The sequence below is a fragment of the Aquarana catesbeiana genome, linkage group LG01 (assembly GCF_042186555.1).
Source record: "Aquarana catesbeiana isolate 2022-GZ linkage group LG01, ASM4218655v1, whole genome shotgun sequence".
Taxonomy (NCBI): domain Eukaryota; kingdom Metazoa; phylum Chordata; class Amphibia; order Anura; family Ranidae; genus Aquarana; species Aquarana catesbeiana.
The window spans coordinates 512,386,487-512,407,879 of record NC_133324.1 but is presented as its reverse complement, the minus strand read 5'-3'; positions in this window follow the sequence as shown (position 1 = coordinate 512,407,879).

Genomic DNA, 21,393 nt, shown 5'->3' with positions numbered 1-21,393 from the left:
GGATCCACATGATTGTATAGCACAAATTGATGAACGGGTACTCCCTAGGAAGGATCTCACTGATATTCCCTTTCCCGATGCTGACATTACCTTTTTTGTTGATGGGTCTTGTAAAAAGGACGATAAAGGGGTAAATCAAACGGCATACGCTGTAGTAACACATGACCAGGTCATTGAAGCCAGACCCCTTCCCAGTTCATACTCTGCACAACAAGCTGAAATTATTGCCCTATCCAGGGCCTGTAGTCTAGGGGAAGGGAAGAAAATAAATATTTATACAGACAGCCAATATGCTTTTTCTACTATACACATATTTGCCCAGCAATCGAAAAATAGGGGTATGATTACGTCCACAGGTAAACCAATCTCACATAGAGAACTTATCCTTGCACTTCTAGAAAATGTACAAAACCAACACAAGTGGCTATTTGTAAATGTACAGCACACAGAAAGGGAACAGATCCAATTACTCTAGGGAATGCACTAGCAGACAAGACCGCAAGGGAAGCTGCTACAGGACAGCAAAAAACACACATATACTATACAGGTCCCCAAGAAAATGATGAGGTACGGAAAGCTATTGATAAAACATGGTTATCAGAAATGCAGAAAACATCACTGGCAGGTGAAAAACAAAAGTGGTTATCTAAAGGGGCAACGCTGGTCAATGGTATATACACAAGTACAGAAGGTAAACCCATCTTACCTACATCACTTTTTAGATATGCTGCATTATTGAGTCATGGGCAAGCCCATATCTAAAAAGGAGGGATGGTGCAGGTGATCAACAAGGTGTTCACAACATATGGGTTTATGAACTATTCTAGAAATTGTTGCCTCACATGTCCGCTTTGTAACAGATACCATGCTCAAGGTGCTCTAAGACCCTTAAGGGGCCATTTCCCACAACCCCCTTATCCATTTCACACGATATGCATGGATTTTATTGAATTGAACAAATGTGAGAATAAAAAGTTCTGTCTGATTATTGTTGACATGTTTACGAAATGGGTGGAAGCTTTTCCTATGACACACCCAGATGGGCAGTCAGTGGCCAAAGTACTAATCAAAGAGGTGATTCCACGTCAAGGAATCCCCTCTGTGATTTACAGTGACAACGGCTCCCATTTTGTAAACCGAACGATACAACAAATTGGTAAATGGTACAATATTGACCTAAAGAACCACTGTGTCTACCACCCACAATCTGCGGGCACAGTGGAGAGACACAATGGTACCTTAAAGAGTAAACTAAGAAAATTGATAGAGGAGACAGGAAAAAACTGGGTTCAGTGTTTGCCAATGGCATTGTTCAGTACAAGAATTACCCCTACTGCTAAAGGACTAACACCGTATGAAATGCTGTATGGTAAACCTTATTATATTCCACAACTTAGAGCATTTACTCGAGATGACGAGGAAATGGACTATGAACTGGCAAATTATATGAGGAAGTTGCTAACAACTAAAGAACTCCTATGCCCAAATTCTCTTACAGGTCAAGAGACTAAATCAGAACAGGAAGATCTTGTACAACCTGGAGATTGGGTCTGGATAAAAATAATAAAGAGAAAGACTTGGTCTGACCCCAGGTGGGAAGGACCCTATTTAGTATTGTTGTCTACCCCTACTGCAGTAAAAATCGTGGAACAGATACCTTGGATACAACTCACCCACTGCAAGAAGGCACACTATTTGAGTAAAAAACTGATTAAGAATTAACTACCACACAACAGAGGAAGAGCATGGTGCAATATGGACTCATAGGGGTGGAGGGAAGACCCAGAGAGAGACTTTTGTTCGAGCCAGGGTATTTTACCAAAACATGGAGGGGGAGAATACTTTTTGCCATATTGATAATAGTGGGCATAGTTGTGGGAATTTATGTGCTTGTTGACCTTATCCCGATGTTGAGCATAATGGGTCAAAGGGGGGAAAGACAGATGACGAAGGGACCAGACGGTGCCACCATAACTGTTACACAGGGTAAGACCACCACCATACGATTTGATCTCAGTAAGGTCATAGACATTGGGCATCAAAGGTATGTCTTTGATGGCAAATATCTATGCTCTACTCCAGAATGCAGTACATGGGCTGATGTATGGTGGTCATCCGATGATGACGGATGGCTTGCTAGTTCTGCCGTGATCCCTGAACAGAGGAAGGATCAGGTAGAACGTATATCAATATATAGCCGCAGAGGGTGGACTGGGAGCTGCCAGTACCGTACTATACGTGGGAAGTGTAATCCCATTTCAATAACAATAAAAAACCCACAGGTATCAGATGCTGGAGTTTATGGACTAGGAGTATATAGGGCAAGTCAGGGTGATCTACTAGGGAGAATTACTATTAAGGTTGTAACCCCTGGTCAGATCACCCCAGCCCCAGAACCAACACAGTTTAAACTTAATCCCTCTTTGGTCAAAAAAGATTTTACCTATAAAGAACAATTAAGTATAGAAACAGGATTTGGAGACAAAAATTAGTGGATAGAGTGGGTCAGATACACAACCCAATCTAAAGAGTTAGGTGATTGTATTTCTTGTGCAAATCCAAGACCACAATTAGCCACCGTTACTCTCCCTGAAGAGGAAACTGACTTGACTTGTATAATAAGAATGTTTTCAGAAAATATTACTGGGTCGGAATGTGCAAATGAGAAAAAGAGCTACCCAAAGACTAAAATGCAAAGTATACCCCCATCAGTACAAGCATTACCAGGAAATTTTACTTGTTTTTCTAACAATGACAGTAATGGTACAAATGTTGGCACCCTGTCCCCTGAATACTGTGCAACTACAACCCTTACTACAGACATTAAGTATGAACTAAAATGGTTTCAGGAACAGAAACGGCAATTGGCTGATGTTTGGTGGCTGTGTGGAGATAAGAGACTAAGGCCCAGACTACCACCTAGATGAGAGGGTAGTTGTGCCCTTACCCGATTGCTGCTTCCCTTTTATATAGTTCCTATAAGTGATAAATCAATGAAACTACCAGGTAAATACTTTTTTAAACGAATTAAGCGAGAAACACCACAAGGATCATTTGACAACCGAGTGTATATAGACGAAATAGGTGTTCCACGAGGAGTTCCAGATGAATTTAAAGCGCAGAATCAAATAACAGCAGGACTCACCTCACTCTTCATATGGGTCCAGCCCAACAAGAACGTCGACTGGATAAACTACATCTACTACAACCAGCAGAGGTTTGTGAATTACACCAGAGATGCTATCAAAGGCATAGCAGCACAATTGGACGCCACCTCTTTGACAGCGTGGCAGAACCGTATAGCGTTGGATATGTTGCTGGCAGAAAGGGGCGGGGTATGCAAAATGTTCGGCACCTTCTGCTGCACTTTTATTCCAAACAATACGGCACCTGATGGAAGTATCACCAAAGCCTTACAAGGCCTACAAATGCTATCCGAAGAATTAGCTGAGAACTCTGGTGTAGAGAACCCCCTGACAGGACTTTTCGAAAAATGGTTTGGTAAATGGGGTGATCTTGCAAAAAGTTTGCTTATCTCTATTGTCATGGCAGCCGCAGTTCTTACATTGTGTGGATGTTGCTGCATTCCCTGTATTAGGGGAATTCTTCAAAGACTGATTGACACATCTTTAACAAAAACTATGCTCCTCCAGAGCAACACGGAACTATACTCGGAACCTGATGATGAATTTACAACTCTCGCTAAGGACTCATCTGTCTAAATGATAATACCTGGTAAAATAAAATAACCTGGATATTTGAAGTATTGACATTATGAGTATAAAAGGGGGGAGATGTTAGAGAAATTATACTTTAAATGTCAGTTATGAAAGACGCCATTTTGTTTATCATGGCCTAGAAATAAACTATAGATAATATGGAGTTAGCAATATATATATACTCAGCAATATAATATGCTTAGATGTGCAGTTTTGCATATATCCTGTATTTTTGTGTTGACTTGGGGATTTTTCAAGTCAGTATCCTGTAACCATTGTTAGATGAAGATAACAGTCTGTAACAGACACTTCCACCTTTCCTGTTACGTCCAGAATAAAGTTGAAAATACATGAGACTGGGCATGTTTTAAGATAGGAAAGGGGGGTGTCCAGGGCTTATAAAAAAGACATGTACCACAGTATTTTCCTTAGAAATGGTGATGGCTGCATGAACATGTAATTCATTTCTCTTGCATATGCAATAAATATTACCTTGATGCCCGAGGACGGTCTGAGACGGTGAATTATTTCCCTAACACCTTGTCCCGAGTGGCTGTGGAGGATTGCCTTGGAGGAGTAGTGGGCTGGATCAAACAGTCGGTGAGCGACGCAACGTGGTCTGCATACAACAGGGTATGGCAGGAATGGGCATCTCTGCTGCAACAGGTGGCGGAAGGACATGAGGACCAAGATCTCAGGTTGCTAGTTTTGTATTTTGTTTCAAGGAATCTGGAGGATGGGGTGTCGGTGTCTGGGTTGGAAAAGAAGTTGGCAGGTTTGGCATTTTGGTTAAAATTTCAAGGTTTCCCTGATCTAACTAAAGATTTTTGGGTTAGGCAGGCACTGAAGGGTTACCGGCGTTCTAAGCCGGGGAGGGACGCTAGGCACCCGGTTTTGTTCGAGATGTTGGGTAGGATAGTGGCACGGTTAGACACTACATGTTCCCCGGAATATAAGGTGGTGTTGTTCAAGGCGGCATTCGCCTTGGCGTTTTTCGGGGCGTTTAGGATTAGTGAATTAGTTAGTCCCTCTAAAAAGGAAAAAGGGGGGTTGGGTGTGACGGATGTCAGATGTGGGGAGGATAGGTTGTCCATACTGGTAAGAAAATCTAAAATGGATCAGCAGGGCAAGGGAAAGACGGTGCAGGTTTTTTCACTGCCAGGTTCTCCCTTGTGCCCAGTAAACTTGGTGGGGGGGTTTCTCGCTATACGCCCGGGGGGGAGGGTCCCCTTTTGGTACATCAGGATGGGTTGTTTTTATCTCGTTTTCAATTTATTGCAATTTTCAAAAAATGTTTGGGGGCTTTGGGTTTGGGGGATCAAAAGTTTTCATCCCATTAATTTCGGATAGGGGCGGCTACGGAAGCGGTTCGCTGGGGATTGGATGAGGCAGCGGTAAAAAGGATTGGGAGATGGGAATCTCGACAGTTTAGATCTTATGTTCGCCCTCAGTTATTGAATGTTTAAAAAGGAGTAAGGGCAGGTTTGGTGTAGTACATAGAATTATTATTATGTGCTGGGTGTCTAATGATTTGTTGGGGGTTTGTTTTTTCTTTTCTTTCAGGACGAACGCAGTTCCTGGTCTGGATAGTGGGCCACTTTTATGTGTGTTGGGGGCAAGGAGAGGGGATGCAAGAGGGGATGGGAGACAGCTGGGTTTTTCCCAGACAGGAAGCTTGTCGCCGGTGGTTGGGGGTGCCGGGTATGCTTTGGGGAAGGACGGTGTCGGAGGTGCGAAAATTTGCACGTCTGGCTAGGCCTCCTGATGTGTTGGTGTTACACGTGGGTGGCAATGATCTAGGGCTACGGTCAATGTTAGATTTGGTGCGAGACATCAAATTTGATTTTTGGCAACTTAGGATGTCCTTTCCACATATGCTTATTGTGTGGTCGGACATCGTGGCACGAACCACTTGGAGGCTGGCCAGGTCGGTGGATAAGATTAACCGGGCCCAGAAGAAGGTTAACAAGGAAGTTAGTGGTTTTCTGGTTAGAAATGGTGGGTTGGCTATCAGGCACATGGAATTGGAGGTGGATACATGGCGTTACTTGAGAAGGAATGGAGTACACCTGAGCGATGTGGGGATCGACCTGTGGTCTTTGGGTCTGCAGGATGGGATCCAGCGAGCATTGAGGGTTTGGCAGGGCACACAAGGGTAAGGTTTTCCCCTGGTGTGTGCTGTGGCGTGGTGTTGGTCTTTGCGGGTGAAGGATTAAACCCCAGATATGGAAGAGATCGGGACCCAACGGTAGTATGAGGCCCGTTGGTGGTATTTCAGCTAACAGGGGTTTAGCTGGAATTGGTTATTGGGTGCACTGCGGTCAATTGGTTTGTTGTCTCCGAGCTAGCATGTCAGCTGGAGGCCTATTTTAGTTATAGTACCGCAATGCCGGAGTGGATCGAGTGTAAGATTGGTGGGTTTTTCCCTGCAAAGACCAACGGGAGTAGTTAACTGATATGTCAGGTGTTTTATACGGTTATGTTAAGTTGATGTTAAATTATTATATTGATTATTATTAATAAAGATAATTGGCTGCTACAGCCAATATTTTACTCCAGATGGGTGTGGTCTCAATTATTGGGGTAAAAAGGAAGGGGTACGTAGCGGGGGTGTGATGGTGTGAGTTTAAGGGTAAACAAGTGACATCTGTTATACAGCAGTCATGTTAAAGCGGGGGTCCACCTATCTATCATTTTTTTTTTTTTTTGAGTTCATTCACAAACTTTTCTTCTCAGCATTACATACTCACATATTGTGTGTAATATGTCCGCCTGTGTCAGATTTCATCGGAAAGAATAACTTATATTATTCACTGCAGGCGGTTTCCATCTTCATTGTGGGCATTTGAAGCCCACAAGCATTTATTTCCTGGATGTGGTGAATGCTGTGCTCCCAGCATTCACTGCTCATTCCCGCACATGCTCAGTGGCATCCTGGGAAGCCTGAGACTAGCTCCCAGGAGTCTGGGAGAGGCTAGAAACACGCCTACTCCCATGGGAGGAGAACCAGGAAGTGCAAAGAAGAATAGAAAAATAAAAGGTAATTACGGCGATTTAAATTTTTTTAAACGGCATGTCAGCATCTAGGCAAGGAAGAGAATACATACAGATATTGTTCAAAATTTGGGTGGAACCCCGCTTTAATTTGCCACTGTTAAATGTAACCGTAACTGCAATAATCTTCCATTCATACCCATCAACATATTCAATCCATTTAAGGTCATTATTAGATAGTATAGCTGCTTTCAGGATGTATACGATATGATTCTCCCAAGGGTTGCAAGAAACGTATTTATTTATGTGGGTCTACTAACCTGAAAGCGCAATTTGTGCACTTCATTGCAGCACAATAGCGTGAACCCAGCCTGTACACACGGTCGGATTTTCCAATGTAAAAAGTGCGATCGGGTTGTGTTGTCGGAAATTCCGATCGTGTGTGAGCTCCATCGGACTTTTTCCATCTGAATTTCCGACACACAAAGTTTGAGAGCAGGATATAAAATTTTCCGACAAAAAAATCTGATCGGTTAAATTCCGATCGTGTGTACACAAATCCGACGCACAAAGTACCACGTATGCTCAGAATAAATTAAGAGACGAAAGCTATTGGCTACTGCCCCATTTATAGTCCCGCGGTACATGTTTTACGTCACCACGTTCAGAACGATCGTGTTTTCCGACAACTTTGTGCGACCGTGTGTATGCAAGACAAGTGTGGCCCAAAATCCGTCAGAAAAAATACGATGGATTTTGTTGTCGGAATGTCCGATTAATGTTCGATCGTGTGTACAGGGCATAACACACAGAAGAGACTTTGTTCTTCAGTTACAACACAGGGCCCTCAGATTTCTCCTGTATTGAACTGTATTGTAACTGTGCTGCAGAACAGTAAGCATTGAATGTTGTAAGGAGTGCACTGGATCACATATTCTACTATATGGGCCCATTCACATCTACAAATGCGTTACCATGTACACAGAACAGTGTAGATCCAGGCTTAAATTGGTTCCAAAGTCTAAATGTTTTTTTACCTTAATGCATTCTCTGTCTTAAGGTAAATAAAACACATTACTATCGTTCCTAGCCCCGATCCCCATACAATTACCTGGCTCCATGTCCCCACTTCAGCGCTGCAGCACCGAACCCCTCATTTTCTGCTTTCAAAGGAAACACTGAGGGCAGCAGAAGCCATAGGCTGCTGCTCCTGTCAGTCAAACTCCTGTGAGGAGGAAGTGAAGGCGTGGCTTAGTGGCACGGAGTGTGTCTATGGACCCACGCCACCCAGCTTAGGAGCGCACACATACAGGTCCCTCCTTAGCACATGGATTGCTAAGGTGGCACCTGGAGCAGGAAGAAGGTGGCAGCACTGGCAGGGGACTGCCAGAAGAGTGGAAGATGGTGCTTTCTGTGCTTTTAAGTGTAATCATCTTTCTGGAAGTTTTCTATCCTGAAAATGATTATGAGAAATATTGTTGCAATAGTTTAAAATCCACCTTGCAGCTATTACATTTTCAGTTTTTTTTGCAAAGGATGGCAGATACTGAGTTATTTGTTTCAGTCTAGAGATCATTTGCCCACTTATTACTTTTTTCTTGTCTAACTCTTCATTTTCCTATAGCTTCATAGAGTTTTTGATTAACAGACAATATTGACTTATTCAGTGTATAGCTCACTAGAAACGTATCCCTTCCTCTGACATAAAAATCCAGGCCTTTGAAGCCTAAAGATGAGCATTTCTGCCTTCAGCTCTGTAATATTGCAGCACTTGGCAGTTATCAGATATAGTACTGCAATGATTACAACCAGCACAACACTGTCTCCTATCCTGTTTATTTTTTCTGTACTGAGGAAGGTTTAAAGGAGAAGTATGGCTAAAGCTTTTTTGGCCATACTTCTCCTGTGGGTCACGGGGGGGACTCAGTTCTGCACTCCTGTGACCCAGTTTCAGCCGACAATGGACTAGAGTCCCCTGTCAGCTGACATCACAGAGCCAGACTCTGCAGGAATGTGTTCAATAATGTTGAAAACCACCCAGATGCCTGACCTGCAGCTGGCTCTCAGCGCACCGCTGAGCCAGCCACTCCTGCCTCCTCCACAGCCTGGCGCTCCAGTGAGTGATGGAGGGGCAGAGCAGAGAGCGGTGATTGACAGTCACTGCTCTGTGCTCAGAGTAGACCCTAGAACTGAGTGATCAGTAGCCTTTGATCACTCAGTTCTCGGTGTAGAGCTGGTGGGGGACAGCTGCAGCTCGGATTGGTGCAGCAGCCATCTATGTGAGTATGAATGCTTGTTTTTTTTAGGATCCCTAAAAAAATATTTTGCGATATAAATGGAAAAAGACTGAAAATTTAAAAAAAATTATATTTTCTACTTTTGTTATAAAAAAAATCCAATAAACTCAATTTTAGTCATACATTTAGGCCAAAATGTATTCAGCCACATGTCTTTGGTGAAAAAATGTCAATAAGCGTATATTTATTGGTTTGCGTAAAAGTTATAGCGTCTACAAACTAGGGTACATTTTCTGGAATTTACCCAGCTTTTAGTTTATGACTGCCTATCTCATTTCTTGAAGTGCTAAAATGGCAGGGCAGTACAACCCCCCCCCCCAAGTTTCCCCATTTAGGAAAGTAGACACCCTAAGGAAATTGCTGAGAGGCATGTTGAGCAGATTGAATATTTTATTTTTTTGTCACAAATGATTGAAAAATGACAAAAAAATAAATAAATTAACACTAAAGTTGTCACTAAATGATATATTGCTCACACATGCCATAGCTATATGTGAAATTACACCCCAAAATACATTCTGCTGCTTCTCCTGAGTATGGGGATACCACATGTGTGAGACTTTTTGGGTTCTTAGCCGTGTAAAGGACCTTGAGAACCAATCACCGCCTTCAGGATTTCTAAGGGCGTAAATTTCACTCCTCACTACCTATCACAGTTTCGAAGGCAATAAAATGCCAAGACAGCACAACCCCCCCCCCCCCCAAATGACCCCATTTTGGAAAGTAGACACCCCTAGCTATTTGTTGAGAGGCATGTTGAGTCCATTAAATATTTTATATTTTGCCACAAGTTTCGGAAAAATTACAAACTTTTTTTTTTTGCACAAAGTTGTCACTAAATTATATATTGCTCAAACAAGCCATGGGCATATGTGAAATTACATCCCAAAATACATTCTGCTGCTTCTACTGAGTTCAGGGATACCACATGTGTGAGACTTTTTGGGAGCCGAGCCGCGTACAGGACCCCAAATCCAATCATTGTCTTCAGACTTTCTAAGGGCGTAAAATGATGATTTCACTTTCTCACTACCTATTACAGTTTCGGAGGCCCTGAAATGTAAAGATAGCACAAACCCCCCCAAATGATCCCATTTTGGAAAGAAGACATGTCAAGCTATTTGCTGAGAGGCATGTTGAGTCCATGAAATATTTTGCCACAAGTTTCGGAATTTTTTTTTTTTTTTTTACACAAAGTTGTCACTTAATTATATATTGTTCAAACATGGCATGGTTATATGTGGAATTACACCCCAAAATACATTCTGCTGCTTCTCCTAAGTATGGGGATACCACATGTGTGGGATGTTTTGGCAGTCTAACCATGTACAGGACCCCTAAAACCAATCACCGCCTTCAGGCTTTCTAAGGGCGTAAATTTTTGATTTCACTCGCCACTACTATTACAGTTTCGGAGGCCATGAAATGCCAAGATAGCACAACAAACCCCCCCCCCTATGACCCCATTTTGGAAAGTAGACACCCCAAGCTATTTGCTGAGAGGCATGTTGAGTATTTTACAGATCTCGCTTTTTGTCACAAAGATTTGAAAATTGAAAAAAAGAAAAAACAGTAAATTTTCCTTTTCTTTTTTCATTTTCAAAAACAAATGAGAGCTGCAAAATACTCACCATGCCTCTTAGCAAACACCTTGGGGTGTCTACTTTCCAAAATAGGTTAATTTGGGGGGGGGGGTTGTGCTATCTGGACATTTCAGGTCCTTCGTAATAATGATAGGTAGTGAGGAGTAAAATCACCATTTCCTGACATGGCAGCCTACGTGTGGGTTAATCCCGCCCCTCATACCTCATAGGACCCTTCTCCCAGAGGCCTTGTTCCTTTTTTTCCTCCTCCTACCTTTTATGAAGTTTTCCATAATCCAGGCCTGACAGTGTGCATGGCGATACTGTGGTGGTTAACGGTGATCCTCTTTGAAACTCCAGCAATCCTAGCTATTAGCAGGTGGACATGGGCGATATTATGCGATGCCATGAAGAGCTTACTAACCTGACCATTGGCAGGCAAGCGTCAATATGGCCAAATTCCCAGCTATTAATGGGAGGCCTTGTAAACGCCCTGGTCATGCAGTGGGTCGAGCAGCAGCTCCCAGTCCCAGGTCTGTTTGTGGTGGTGGTAATGTACAAAATATGCATTTTAAATGGCAGCCGTATCTCTATGTTTGTGTGTCTCCTTGATTGCTATCAAGCTCCAGTGATTGTGGCCATGGCGGCTGAAGTCGACGAGACCTGTCTGCGCATCTGCAAGCTGCGAACAAAACCGAGGCTTGGTTCATGCAGGCGCGGTTCCGCCAAGATGGCGGCGGTCGCACATGCACATGGCCGCCTGGTGGCGAAGTTTGTCCGGCGAAGGTGCACTGCGGGGTGGTGACATCATCAATGGCGGCAGATTTAAATGGCTGTCAAAGCAGGTATTCCTTGGGATGAGTTGCTTAGGCGGCGGTTTTCCCAGGTACTGGTCTCTGGTTTTTAAAATAAATTGCTTGCTGCAGGCTCCCTGGGTGCTGGCTTCTGGCTATGTTTGTTATGTGCTCTCTCATGCCTGTCACTCCTGTTTCTCATGGTCATTAATGGTTCATTTCAGTTTCAAGCTGCCTTGCCATGGATCTGTCACCGCCCCCCTGTGGCCAACCCTTGTGCTGAAGGTAGGATTGAGTTATTTTCTTCCTGTGATGCTTAGGTTCACTCATTCAGGAGCTCCTAACTTTTTATTTTCCACTGAGCCCTTCTAGGTCTGAACACCAAAACACTGAACGCAAAGATAATGACAGTCCTAGGTCTCAACGTCGTCACTCCTCTTTTAAGCTCATAATTCACCTGGTGGCTCGGATCATGCTGCCGTCTGTCAAGGTTAAGAGTGCCTTTGTGGCTGCGCCCGTGAGTAGCTGACCCTGCCTCCAAGCAGGCATGGTGCAGGATTCCACTCAAAATTAATACTACATCCTGTGAGCCACCATACAGGTCTCAAAACCAATGCCTCTATATTGAATTAGCAGCTAGTGTTACACTAATTGTCTCATTAATCATGCACAAGGTCAATAAAAAAATATATAAATACGCTGCACTATCCAAAAGGTATATTTCAGCATAAAGTGCTAAATGTGCAATACATGCAATATTAAATAAAGTCCTAAATATGCAATATATGCAATATTAAATAAAACGATGATGTGCCTATACGTGAACGACTCTGTGATAACATATAAATAATATATATTGCATATAATCAAAAATCCTTGAAAAAAAAATCGCAGAAAAAAAAAAAAAATAAAATAATAATCGGCGAAAAATACAATTGAAAATTGAAAAATTGAAAAATACATAACAGTGAAATGCACTAAATAAAATATGCAGTACTATATATTATTGTGCAATAATTATTGTGCAATAGTTAAAATAGTCCATAAGTGCTCAAAAAATCCATGCAATTCGGTGAAATGCCAAAAGTAAGATGCTGTGTCCACACACAAGTGCTCCCCCCTAGGTGATATCTGCTCACCTTAGGGCGTATGACCTTGCTGCTAGGCTTGGTCAAAACAGCATCTTACTTTTGATTATATGAAATATATATTATTTATATGTTATCACAGAGTCGTTCACGTATAGGCACATCATCACTTTATTTAACCGTTTCAATACAGGGCATTTTTACCCCCTTCCTTCCCAGGACAATTTTTTGTTTTCAGCTCTGTCGCACTTTAAACGACAATTGCGACGTTGTACCCAAAAAAAATTGATGTCCTTTTTTCCCCACAAATAGAGCTTTCTTTTGGTGGTATTTGATCACCTCTGCGGTTTTTATGTTTTGCGCTATAAACAAAAGAAGAGCGACAATTTTGAAAAAAAACACAATATTTTTTACTTTTTGCTATAATAAATATCCCATTTAAAAAAAAAAAAAAAAAAAAAAAATTTTTCCTCAGTTTCGGCCGATACGTATTCTTCTACATATTTTTGGTAAAAAAAAATCGCAATAAGCGTATATTGATTGGTTTGCGCAAAAGTTATAGCGTCTACAAAATACGGGATAGATTTATGGCATTTTTTAAAAAAATATATTTATTTATATTTTTTACTAGTAATAGCGGCAATCGCGATTTTTTTCGTGACTGCGACATTATGGCGGTCACATCGGACACTTTTGACACATTTTTGGGACCATTCACATTTATACAGCGATCAATGCTATAAAATTGCATTGATTACTGTGTAAATGTGACAGGCAGTGAGGGGGTTAACCACTAGGGGGACACAAGGGGTTAAATATGTTTCCTAGGGAATGATTCTAACTGTAGGGGGCAGGAACGTACAAGGGGAGGAGACCGATCAGTGTTCCGCTGTACTGGGAACACAGATCGGTCTCCTCTCAACTGGCAGGACGTGGATCTGTGTGTTTACACACACAGATCCACGGTCCGGCCCGGTTAACGGGCAATCGCGGGTGTCCCGAGCAACGCGGCGGGCGCTCGGCCATCATATGATGTCCACCCAGGATGGGAGATCCCATCTGTGGACGTCATATTACAATACGCGGGTAGGGAAGTGGTTAATATTGCATATATTGCATATTTAGCACTTTATTTAATATTGCATGTATTTAGCACATTTAGCACTTTATGCTGGAATATACATTTTGGATAGCGCAGCGTATTTATATATTTTTTATGGTGCAGGATTCCCTTTGAGGGTTCGTCCCTTTTTGGGAACAAATTGGACAGTGCCATCACCCATGCCACAGGGGGCAAGTCGGGAATCCTTCCCCATCGTCGTCTGCTAAACCAGAAGAGAACACAGCCCAGGCAAGGATCTGATGGAGCGAGGGATGCTCGCCGCTATAGGCCTGGCCGTGAGTTCAGGAAGACCTGGAAGAAAAAACAGCCTTCAGGCCAGAAGTTTTCAAAAGGGGCATCTTCCGGTGGACCGAAAGCCCCTAAGTCTTTTTGATATTGCACCTGTCCAGACAGAGTGAGTTGGGGCTCGCTTACTTTGTTTTCAACATGTCTGGGCAGCCTCGATCAAAGATTATGGGGTCATCAAAACAGTCTCATCAGGCCAAGCCTGGACATTCAACAGCTCACCCATTCTTCGATTCATACCTACATCCTTGCCTCTCTCGGAAGAGAAAAAACAAATTCTCCTGTCCTATGCAGACTCTCTCGTGGCTCAGGGCATTGCAACTCCAGTTCCAGCCGACGAAAGGTTTCAAGGGGTCTACTCGCCCCTTTCATGGTTTTGAAGAAGAACGACTCCTGGAGACCAGTTATAGATCTAACCCACTTGAATTCTTTCATCAAGAAGGAGAAATTCAAGATGGAGACATTACTTACGATCCATCAGGCAATCCAGCCAGACATTTGACTTGTGCCTATAGACCTGAAGGATGCTTACTTCCATGTCCCAATACCGTTGGAGTTCTAGAAATACCTTCGCTTTGCTGTCGATCAAGTGCAGTTCACCTGTCTTCCCTTCGGGCTTACGACATCACCTCGCATGTTTTCAAAACTCTTGTTGGCTGTCATGGCACTGATCAGGATCAAAGGTATCCGTCTGTATCATTATCTGGACGACCTGCTGTTGTTATCTCGGGACAAGGAGCAGTTGCTAATCCCCAGATCCCAGGTCATCTCCACTCTACTCGAATTTGGTTGGCTACTGAACCTGGAAAAGAGCCACCTAGATCCTACGCAGTCCCTGGTATTCCTTGGAGCTCAATTCAATAGCACCGTCTCCTTGCCCTTGGAAAAAAAGTTTGGTTTGCAATGTCCTTCTCTCATCTCTGAGCCTCACAATGCCTAAAAGTCATCGGCACCATGGTAGCAACAACACCCATGGTAAAGTGGGCTTAGTAGAAAATGTGGCTCTTTCCAGAATGGCTTCCTCCAACAGTGGAACCCAGGGCTTCAGGATCACTCTATCCGAATAACCTTATCCATGCAGGAGAGCCTCCCTTGGTGGTTACAGCAGAGGAATCTCCTCAATTGTCTCTCCTTTGCACCTGTGTCTTGGATGACCATCACAACAGATGCCAGCAACAGGGGCTGGGGCGCTCTTTGCTTGACAGAGTTAGCCCGAGGCATATGGAGCTTTCCTTCTAACAGGATAGTTTCCAATGTTCTGGAATTCCAGGCAGCGTTCTGCGCTCTAGAGACCTTTAACCAATTAACAGCAGGAGCCTCAGTTCTCCTAAGACTGGACAACACAACGGCAGTCTCAGACATCAAGAGACAGGGGGGGTACTCGCAGTCTCTCCCTGTTGAAGGTAGTAGAGCCCATCATGACCTGGGCCCAGAAGAACCTGGCCAACCTGAAAGCTGTCTATCTCCCTGGAGTTCAGAACGTTCAGGCAGATTTTCTGTCGAGAGTTTCTCTATACAACGAGTGTACTCTCCACCCCGAAGTCTTCAAGTGGGTCCTGTCCCTGGGAATCTTTCCAGAAGTAGACTTGTTCGCCTCCCTGTGCAACTTCAGACTAGAGAGATACTACATGAGGTCTCGTCCCCAGGCTTTCTGGGTAGATGCTCTGACAGACCAATGGTGGTTCCACAGGGCCTTTCCCCCGGTTCCTGTCATTCTCTGGTTTCTGTCGTGGCTCAGAAGCAGAGATAGTGGCAATAGTCCCGTACTGGCCAAACCAGCCATGGTTTCCCCTGCTGATGCAACTCAGCTTCCGGGATCCAGTTCCTCTGCCCTCCAGACCAGATCTCCTATTACAAGGGGCAACTTTACATCCATGCCCGGCCCATCTACATCTGGTGGTCTGGCTTTTGAGAGGGGAAGGCTGGAGGCCCTAGGCTGTCCGAATGGGGCAATCTCCACGTTATTGAATGCCAGAAGAGCAGGTACCAACAGGGTCTATCAGAGGATTTGGAAAATATTTGCAGACTACACCTCTTCCACTGCAAGGTCTTGCAATAATCCAAAGATACATGATATCCTGGGCTTCCTACAGTCAGGCTTGGCTCTCACCTTGTCAGTCAGCTCGCTGCGGGTTTAAGTCCCTGCAACTTCTGCCTTTACGGGTGTTTCCTGGGCAAGACAGCCTCTTACTCGGCAGGTCTTCAGAGGATCAGTAAGGCTCAGACCTCAGAAAAAGCCAAGATTTTCTAAATGGGATCTTCCCCTTGTCCTAGATTTCTTCTCAGGAAGAGAGTTGTAACATACAGATCAGTCCTCTATTAAGGAACTTTCTCTAAAAGTTGTCTTCCTGGTGGCTATAACATCAGCCAAGAGGGTCTCCGAGATCAGCCCTCTGGGATGCAAGGAGCCATTTCTAACCTTTTTTAACCTGATCACGTAGTTTTGATTCCTATGTTGGGTTCAAACCCCAGAGTTTCATCTGTGTTTCACGACAATTAGGAGATTGCTCTTCCAAAGTTTAGATCTACCTGAGATTCCAGTGTTCATCCCCTAGATGTCAGAAAAGCTCTGAGTCAGTACCTGGAAGCTACAGCTGCGTTCCGTCAGTCTGACCACCTGTTCGTTCTTTTTCATGGAAAGAATAAGGAAATGCGTGCCTCTTCCAGATGTATCTCAGCATGGATTGTTCAGGCCATTCAGTGGGCCTATAAAGCTCATGCCATGTACACATGATTGGTTTTCTCGTTGGAAAAAGATATGACGGCTTTTCCGACGGGATTCCGTTCAAGTTTGCCTTACATACACACGGTCATGCAAAAGTTCGCTGAAATTACGACCGCCAAGAATGCGGTGACGTACAACGTTACGACGAGCCGAGAAAATGACGTTCAATGCTTCTGAGCATGCGTTGAATCGTTTCCGAGCATGCGTATGGATTTTGCGGATTTGCCACAGACGATCGCATAGGAACTTTTCCCAACCGAAAAATTGAGAGCATGCTCTCAACCTTTTGCTGGCTGGAATTCCGCCAGCAAAAGACAGATGGAGCATACACACGGTCGCATTTTCCGTTGAAAAAATCTCATCGGTCTTTTGCGGGCCGAAATTCCGACCATGTGTACGTGGCATAAGAGCTTGGCGCTTCCAGAAGCGGTAACCGCTCACTCAACCAGAAGCGTGTCTACATCATGGGCGGCTTCACGTCACATGGCTCCAGAAGTTATTTGCACAGCGGCCTTGTGGTCTTGAATTAACACATTTATGGCACACTATTGCATAGAGCCAGCCTTGTTATCTTCTGTTAAATTTGGTTTACGTATCTTGTCTGTTGATGGTGCCAATTAAACATTTTTTCTTTTGTCCAGCACTTTGCCCACCCGGGTGTGTATGGCTAGTTATTTCCCACACATAGGCTGCTATGGAGTCTCTCAGGAAAACAGAAAATTGATATCAAATACTTACCGTAATTTTCCTTTCCTGATGGACTCCATGGCAACAGAAGTTCCCTCCCAGTGGCTGGAGTAGGCTAAATTATGGAACACGGCCTCTGGCCCGGAACAAAGATTTATGGGAGAAGGGTCCTATGAGTTATGAGGGGGCGGGATTAACCCACACGTAGGCCTTAGAAAGCCTGAAGGCGGTGATTGGTTTTTGGGGTCCTGTATGCGGCTGGGCTCCAAAAAAGTCTCACACATGTGGTATCTCCATACTCCGGAGAGGCAGCAGAATGTATTTTGGGGTATAATTCCACATATAACCATGCCATGTTTGAACAATATATCATTTAGTGACAACTTGTAAACAATAAATAAATAAAATGTTTATTTTCCCGAAACTTGTGGCAAAATATAAAATTTTCCATGGACTCAACATGCCTCTCAGCAAATAGCTTGAAGTGTCTACTTCCCAAAATGGGGTGATTTGGGGGGGTTGTGCTATCTTGACAATTTATGGCCTCCAAAACTGTGAAAGGTAGTGAGGAAGTGAAATCACCATTTTACGCCCTTAGAAAGCCTCAAGGCGGTGATTGGTTTTCGGGGTCCTGGCTAGGCTCCAAAAAAGTCTCACACATGTGGTATCCTCGTACTCAGGAGAACCAGCATAAAGTATTTTGGGGTGTAATTTCACATATGCCCATGCCCATGGCATGTTTGAGCAATATATCATTTAGTGACAACTTTGTGCCAAAAAAAAAAAAGTTTGTAATTTTCCCGAAACTTGTGGCAAAATATAAAATATTCCATGGACTCAACATGCCTATCAGGAAATAGCTTGGGGTGTCTACTTTCCAAAAAGGGGTCATTTGGGGGGGTTTTGAACTGTCCTGGAATTTTATGCACAACATTAGAAGCTTATGTTATACATCACCCACTCTTCTAACCACTTAAAAAGATTTTTTTTTTTTTGCTAGAAAATTACTTTGAACCCCTAAACATTATCTATTTTTTTTAAAGCAAAGGCCCTACAGATTAAAATGGTGGGTTTTGCAAATTTTTTTTTTTTACACAGTATTTGCGCAGCGATTTTTCAATGCAATTTTTTTGGGAACAAAACACTTTTTTTTATTTTAATGCACTAAAACACACTATATTGCTCTAATGTTTAAAGTAATAAAAAAGATAATCTTCTGCCGAGTACATGAATAAAATTGCACACAAACGTGCAGCGGCGACAAACTACATACATTTTCAAAAGCCTTTAAAGGTTACCACTTTAGATTTACAGAAGAGGTCTACTGCTAAAATGACTGCCCTTGATCTGATGTTGGTGGTGATACCTCACATGCATGGTGCAATTGCTGTTTACATATGACACGAGACCGACGCTTGCATTCGCTTTTGTGCGTGAGCACAGTGGGACAGGGGTGCTTTTTTTTATTATTTATTTTGATTTTGATTTTATTTTGCTTTTATTTTATTTTTAAACATGTTCCTTTCATTTTTTTTATTTTTATCATTTTTATTGTTATCTCATGTAAATATCCCCTATGATAGGAATAGGTCGTGACAGGTACTCTTTTTTGAAAAAAATGGGGTCTATAAGACCCTAGATCTCTCCTCTGCCCTCAAAGCATCTAATCACACCAAGATCGTTGTGATAAAACGCTTTCCCAATGGCGCTGTTTATATCCGGCGAAACCAGCCGAAGTCATGAAATGCTCGTAGCTTCCGGTTTCTTAGGCCATAGAGCTGATTGGAGCCATTCTGGTCTCCAATCAGCTCTATGGTCAGCTGACGGAACAACCGTCTGCTTTCTCGGGTTGCCTGGTGGGAGGAGAGCCAGAGAAAACCATGGAAGACGGCGGGGACGGGACAGGATGTTCTCTCCCACTGCTTGTAAAAGCAGTCTAGAGGCTAATTAGCTGCTAGGATTGCTTTTACATGAAAGCCGACCGCTGGCTGAAGAGAATGATACCAAGATGATACCTAAACCTGCAGGCATCATTCTGGTATAACCACTCAAGGTCCAGTACGTTGCTGCTCCTTGTTGGGCATATATTGTAATGTTCTTTTTTTCATGCAGCCTGTGGGCTGCATGAAAAAAGAAATTGATCGGTGGGTATGCCCACCATTAGAATACTGCCCCTCATCCACCCACTTCTAATGATGGGCATACATGCACCATTTTTTTTTTTTTAACTGTGGTGGTGAAATCACCTCCTACAGCGACAGAGTCGCTGATTTACATATCGTGAGAGCAAACGCTGTTGCTGTCAAGATAAATAAATCAGTGCTGCAGCTGAATGGCGTAACTGAAAAGCAAACAATGGTAACAATAAAACATTAAAGCGGAGGTCCGCCCACCGCTACAAAAATTAAATACCAGCAGCTACACATACTGCAGCTTCTGGCTTTTAATAATCGGACACTTATCTGTCCTGGAGTCCAGTGATGTTGGCACCGCAGCTGATGTTTCCATCAGGGGTGCTGCCACCGCCATTGCGGGTAAGGGAACCTAGCAGTGTAGCCTTAAGGTTTCACGCTGGGAACCATACTGCGCATGCGCAAAGCTCTGCTCCTCTTTTCTACTGGCCCGGCAACAGGGGGAAGAGGAGGGAGCAGAAGTGGGAAGTGTCCCACCTCCCTCCGGAAAGGTGCCAATTGTGGCACCGGAGGGGGGAGGAAACAAATGAGCGGAAGTTCCATTTTTGGGTGGAACTCCGCTTTAGCTCAATAAAACAACTTATTTTTTTTCGCAATCTGTACCTAAAAAATATATGCCAAAGCATGGGGGTAATCCGCCCTTAATGTTAGGAGCAAATCGCCCCTCAACCCCTGCCCCCATGCTTTGGCATATATGCTCTTTTTTTTAACTGTGGTGGTGAAATCAACTCCTACAGTGCTGGAGTCATGGCTTTACGTATCGTGGGAGCAAACACTGTTGCTGTTAGAATAAATAAACCCGTGCTGCAGCTGAATGGCGTATCTGCTAAGCAAATAATGGTTAACAATAAAACAAACTAAAATTACAGTATAACAGTAAAACATACCATACCTGCAAAGCAAATACAATAAAACACAGTAAAAATAAAACATTACAGTTCTAAAATACAGTAACAAAAGAGAGAGAACAATAGAGCAGACAATAGAGAGCAAACATAAGAGAGAGGACAATAGAGAGAGAAGAAAAAAAAAGCGACTACTCTTTTTGGCTTTTTATTTTTATTTTTTTTATTAATTTTTTTGCACTTTTATATAAACTGTAATGCCCCAAACACACGAACAGATTTTCCAACAACAAATTATTGGATGTGAGCTTGTTGGCAGAAAGTCCGAAGGTGTGAATGCTCCATCAAACATTTGTTGTCGGACTTTCCGCCAACAAATGTTGGTGAGCAGGTTCTCAAATCTTCCGCCAACAAATGTTTGTTGTCGGACTTTCCGATTGTGTGTACGTGTGTCCGTCGCACAAAAGTCCACGCATGCTCGGAATCAAGTAGGAGCTGGAGATATAACTAGCGTTCGTGATGGAGATATCACGTACGTCTTGTACGTCACTACGTTCGTAATTGTTGGCCAACATTTGTGTGACCGTGTATATGCAAAACAAGTTGGAGCCAACATCCTTCAAGCAAAAATCCACGGTTTTGCTGTCGCAAACTGTAAACGTTCCAGATTAGGGGGTCTCAAAATGTGATAGCCATCTCATCTTTCGAGACCCTGTGTAAGTGTGCCCTAGGACTGTGTAGTGCTGTACCCTACGCTAATACTCCACTAGTGTGTGGTAGCTTTTGAAACAGTCACCGATGCAGAGACCAGGTTGATCAGGACAGGAGGGACAATAAAACGGGTGTCACCCCTAAATCTGTGTTTTCTGCAGACATCTTCTTTGGGGTGTTCTTTGGGCAGGGGTACCAGGAAGGACATACGTAAAATGCCTCTCATGCAGCCGGCTCACTGCATTTGCGTTGGAAAGGTGGGGCACAGCACCATCTGGAAACAGAAGGGCAGTGATGATCTCTTCCTGGAATTTTAGGAAGGATCCAGTTCGTCCTGAAGCTTTGTATAG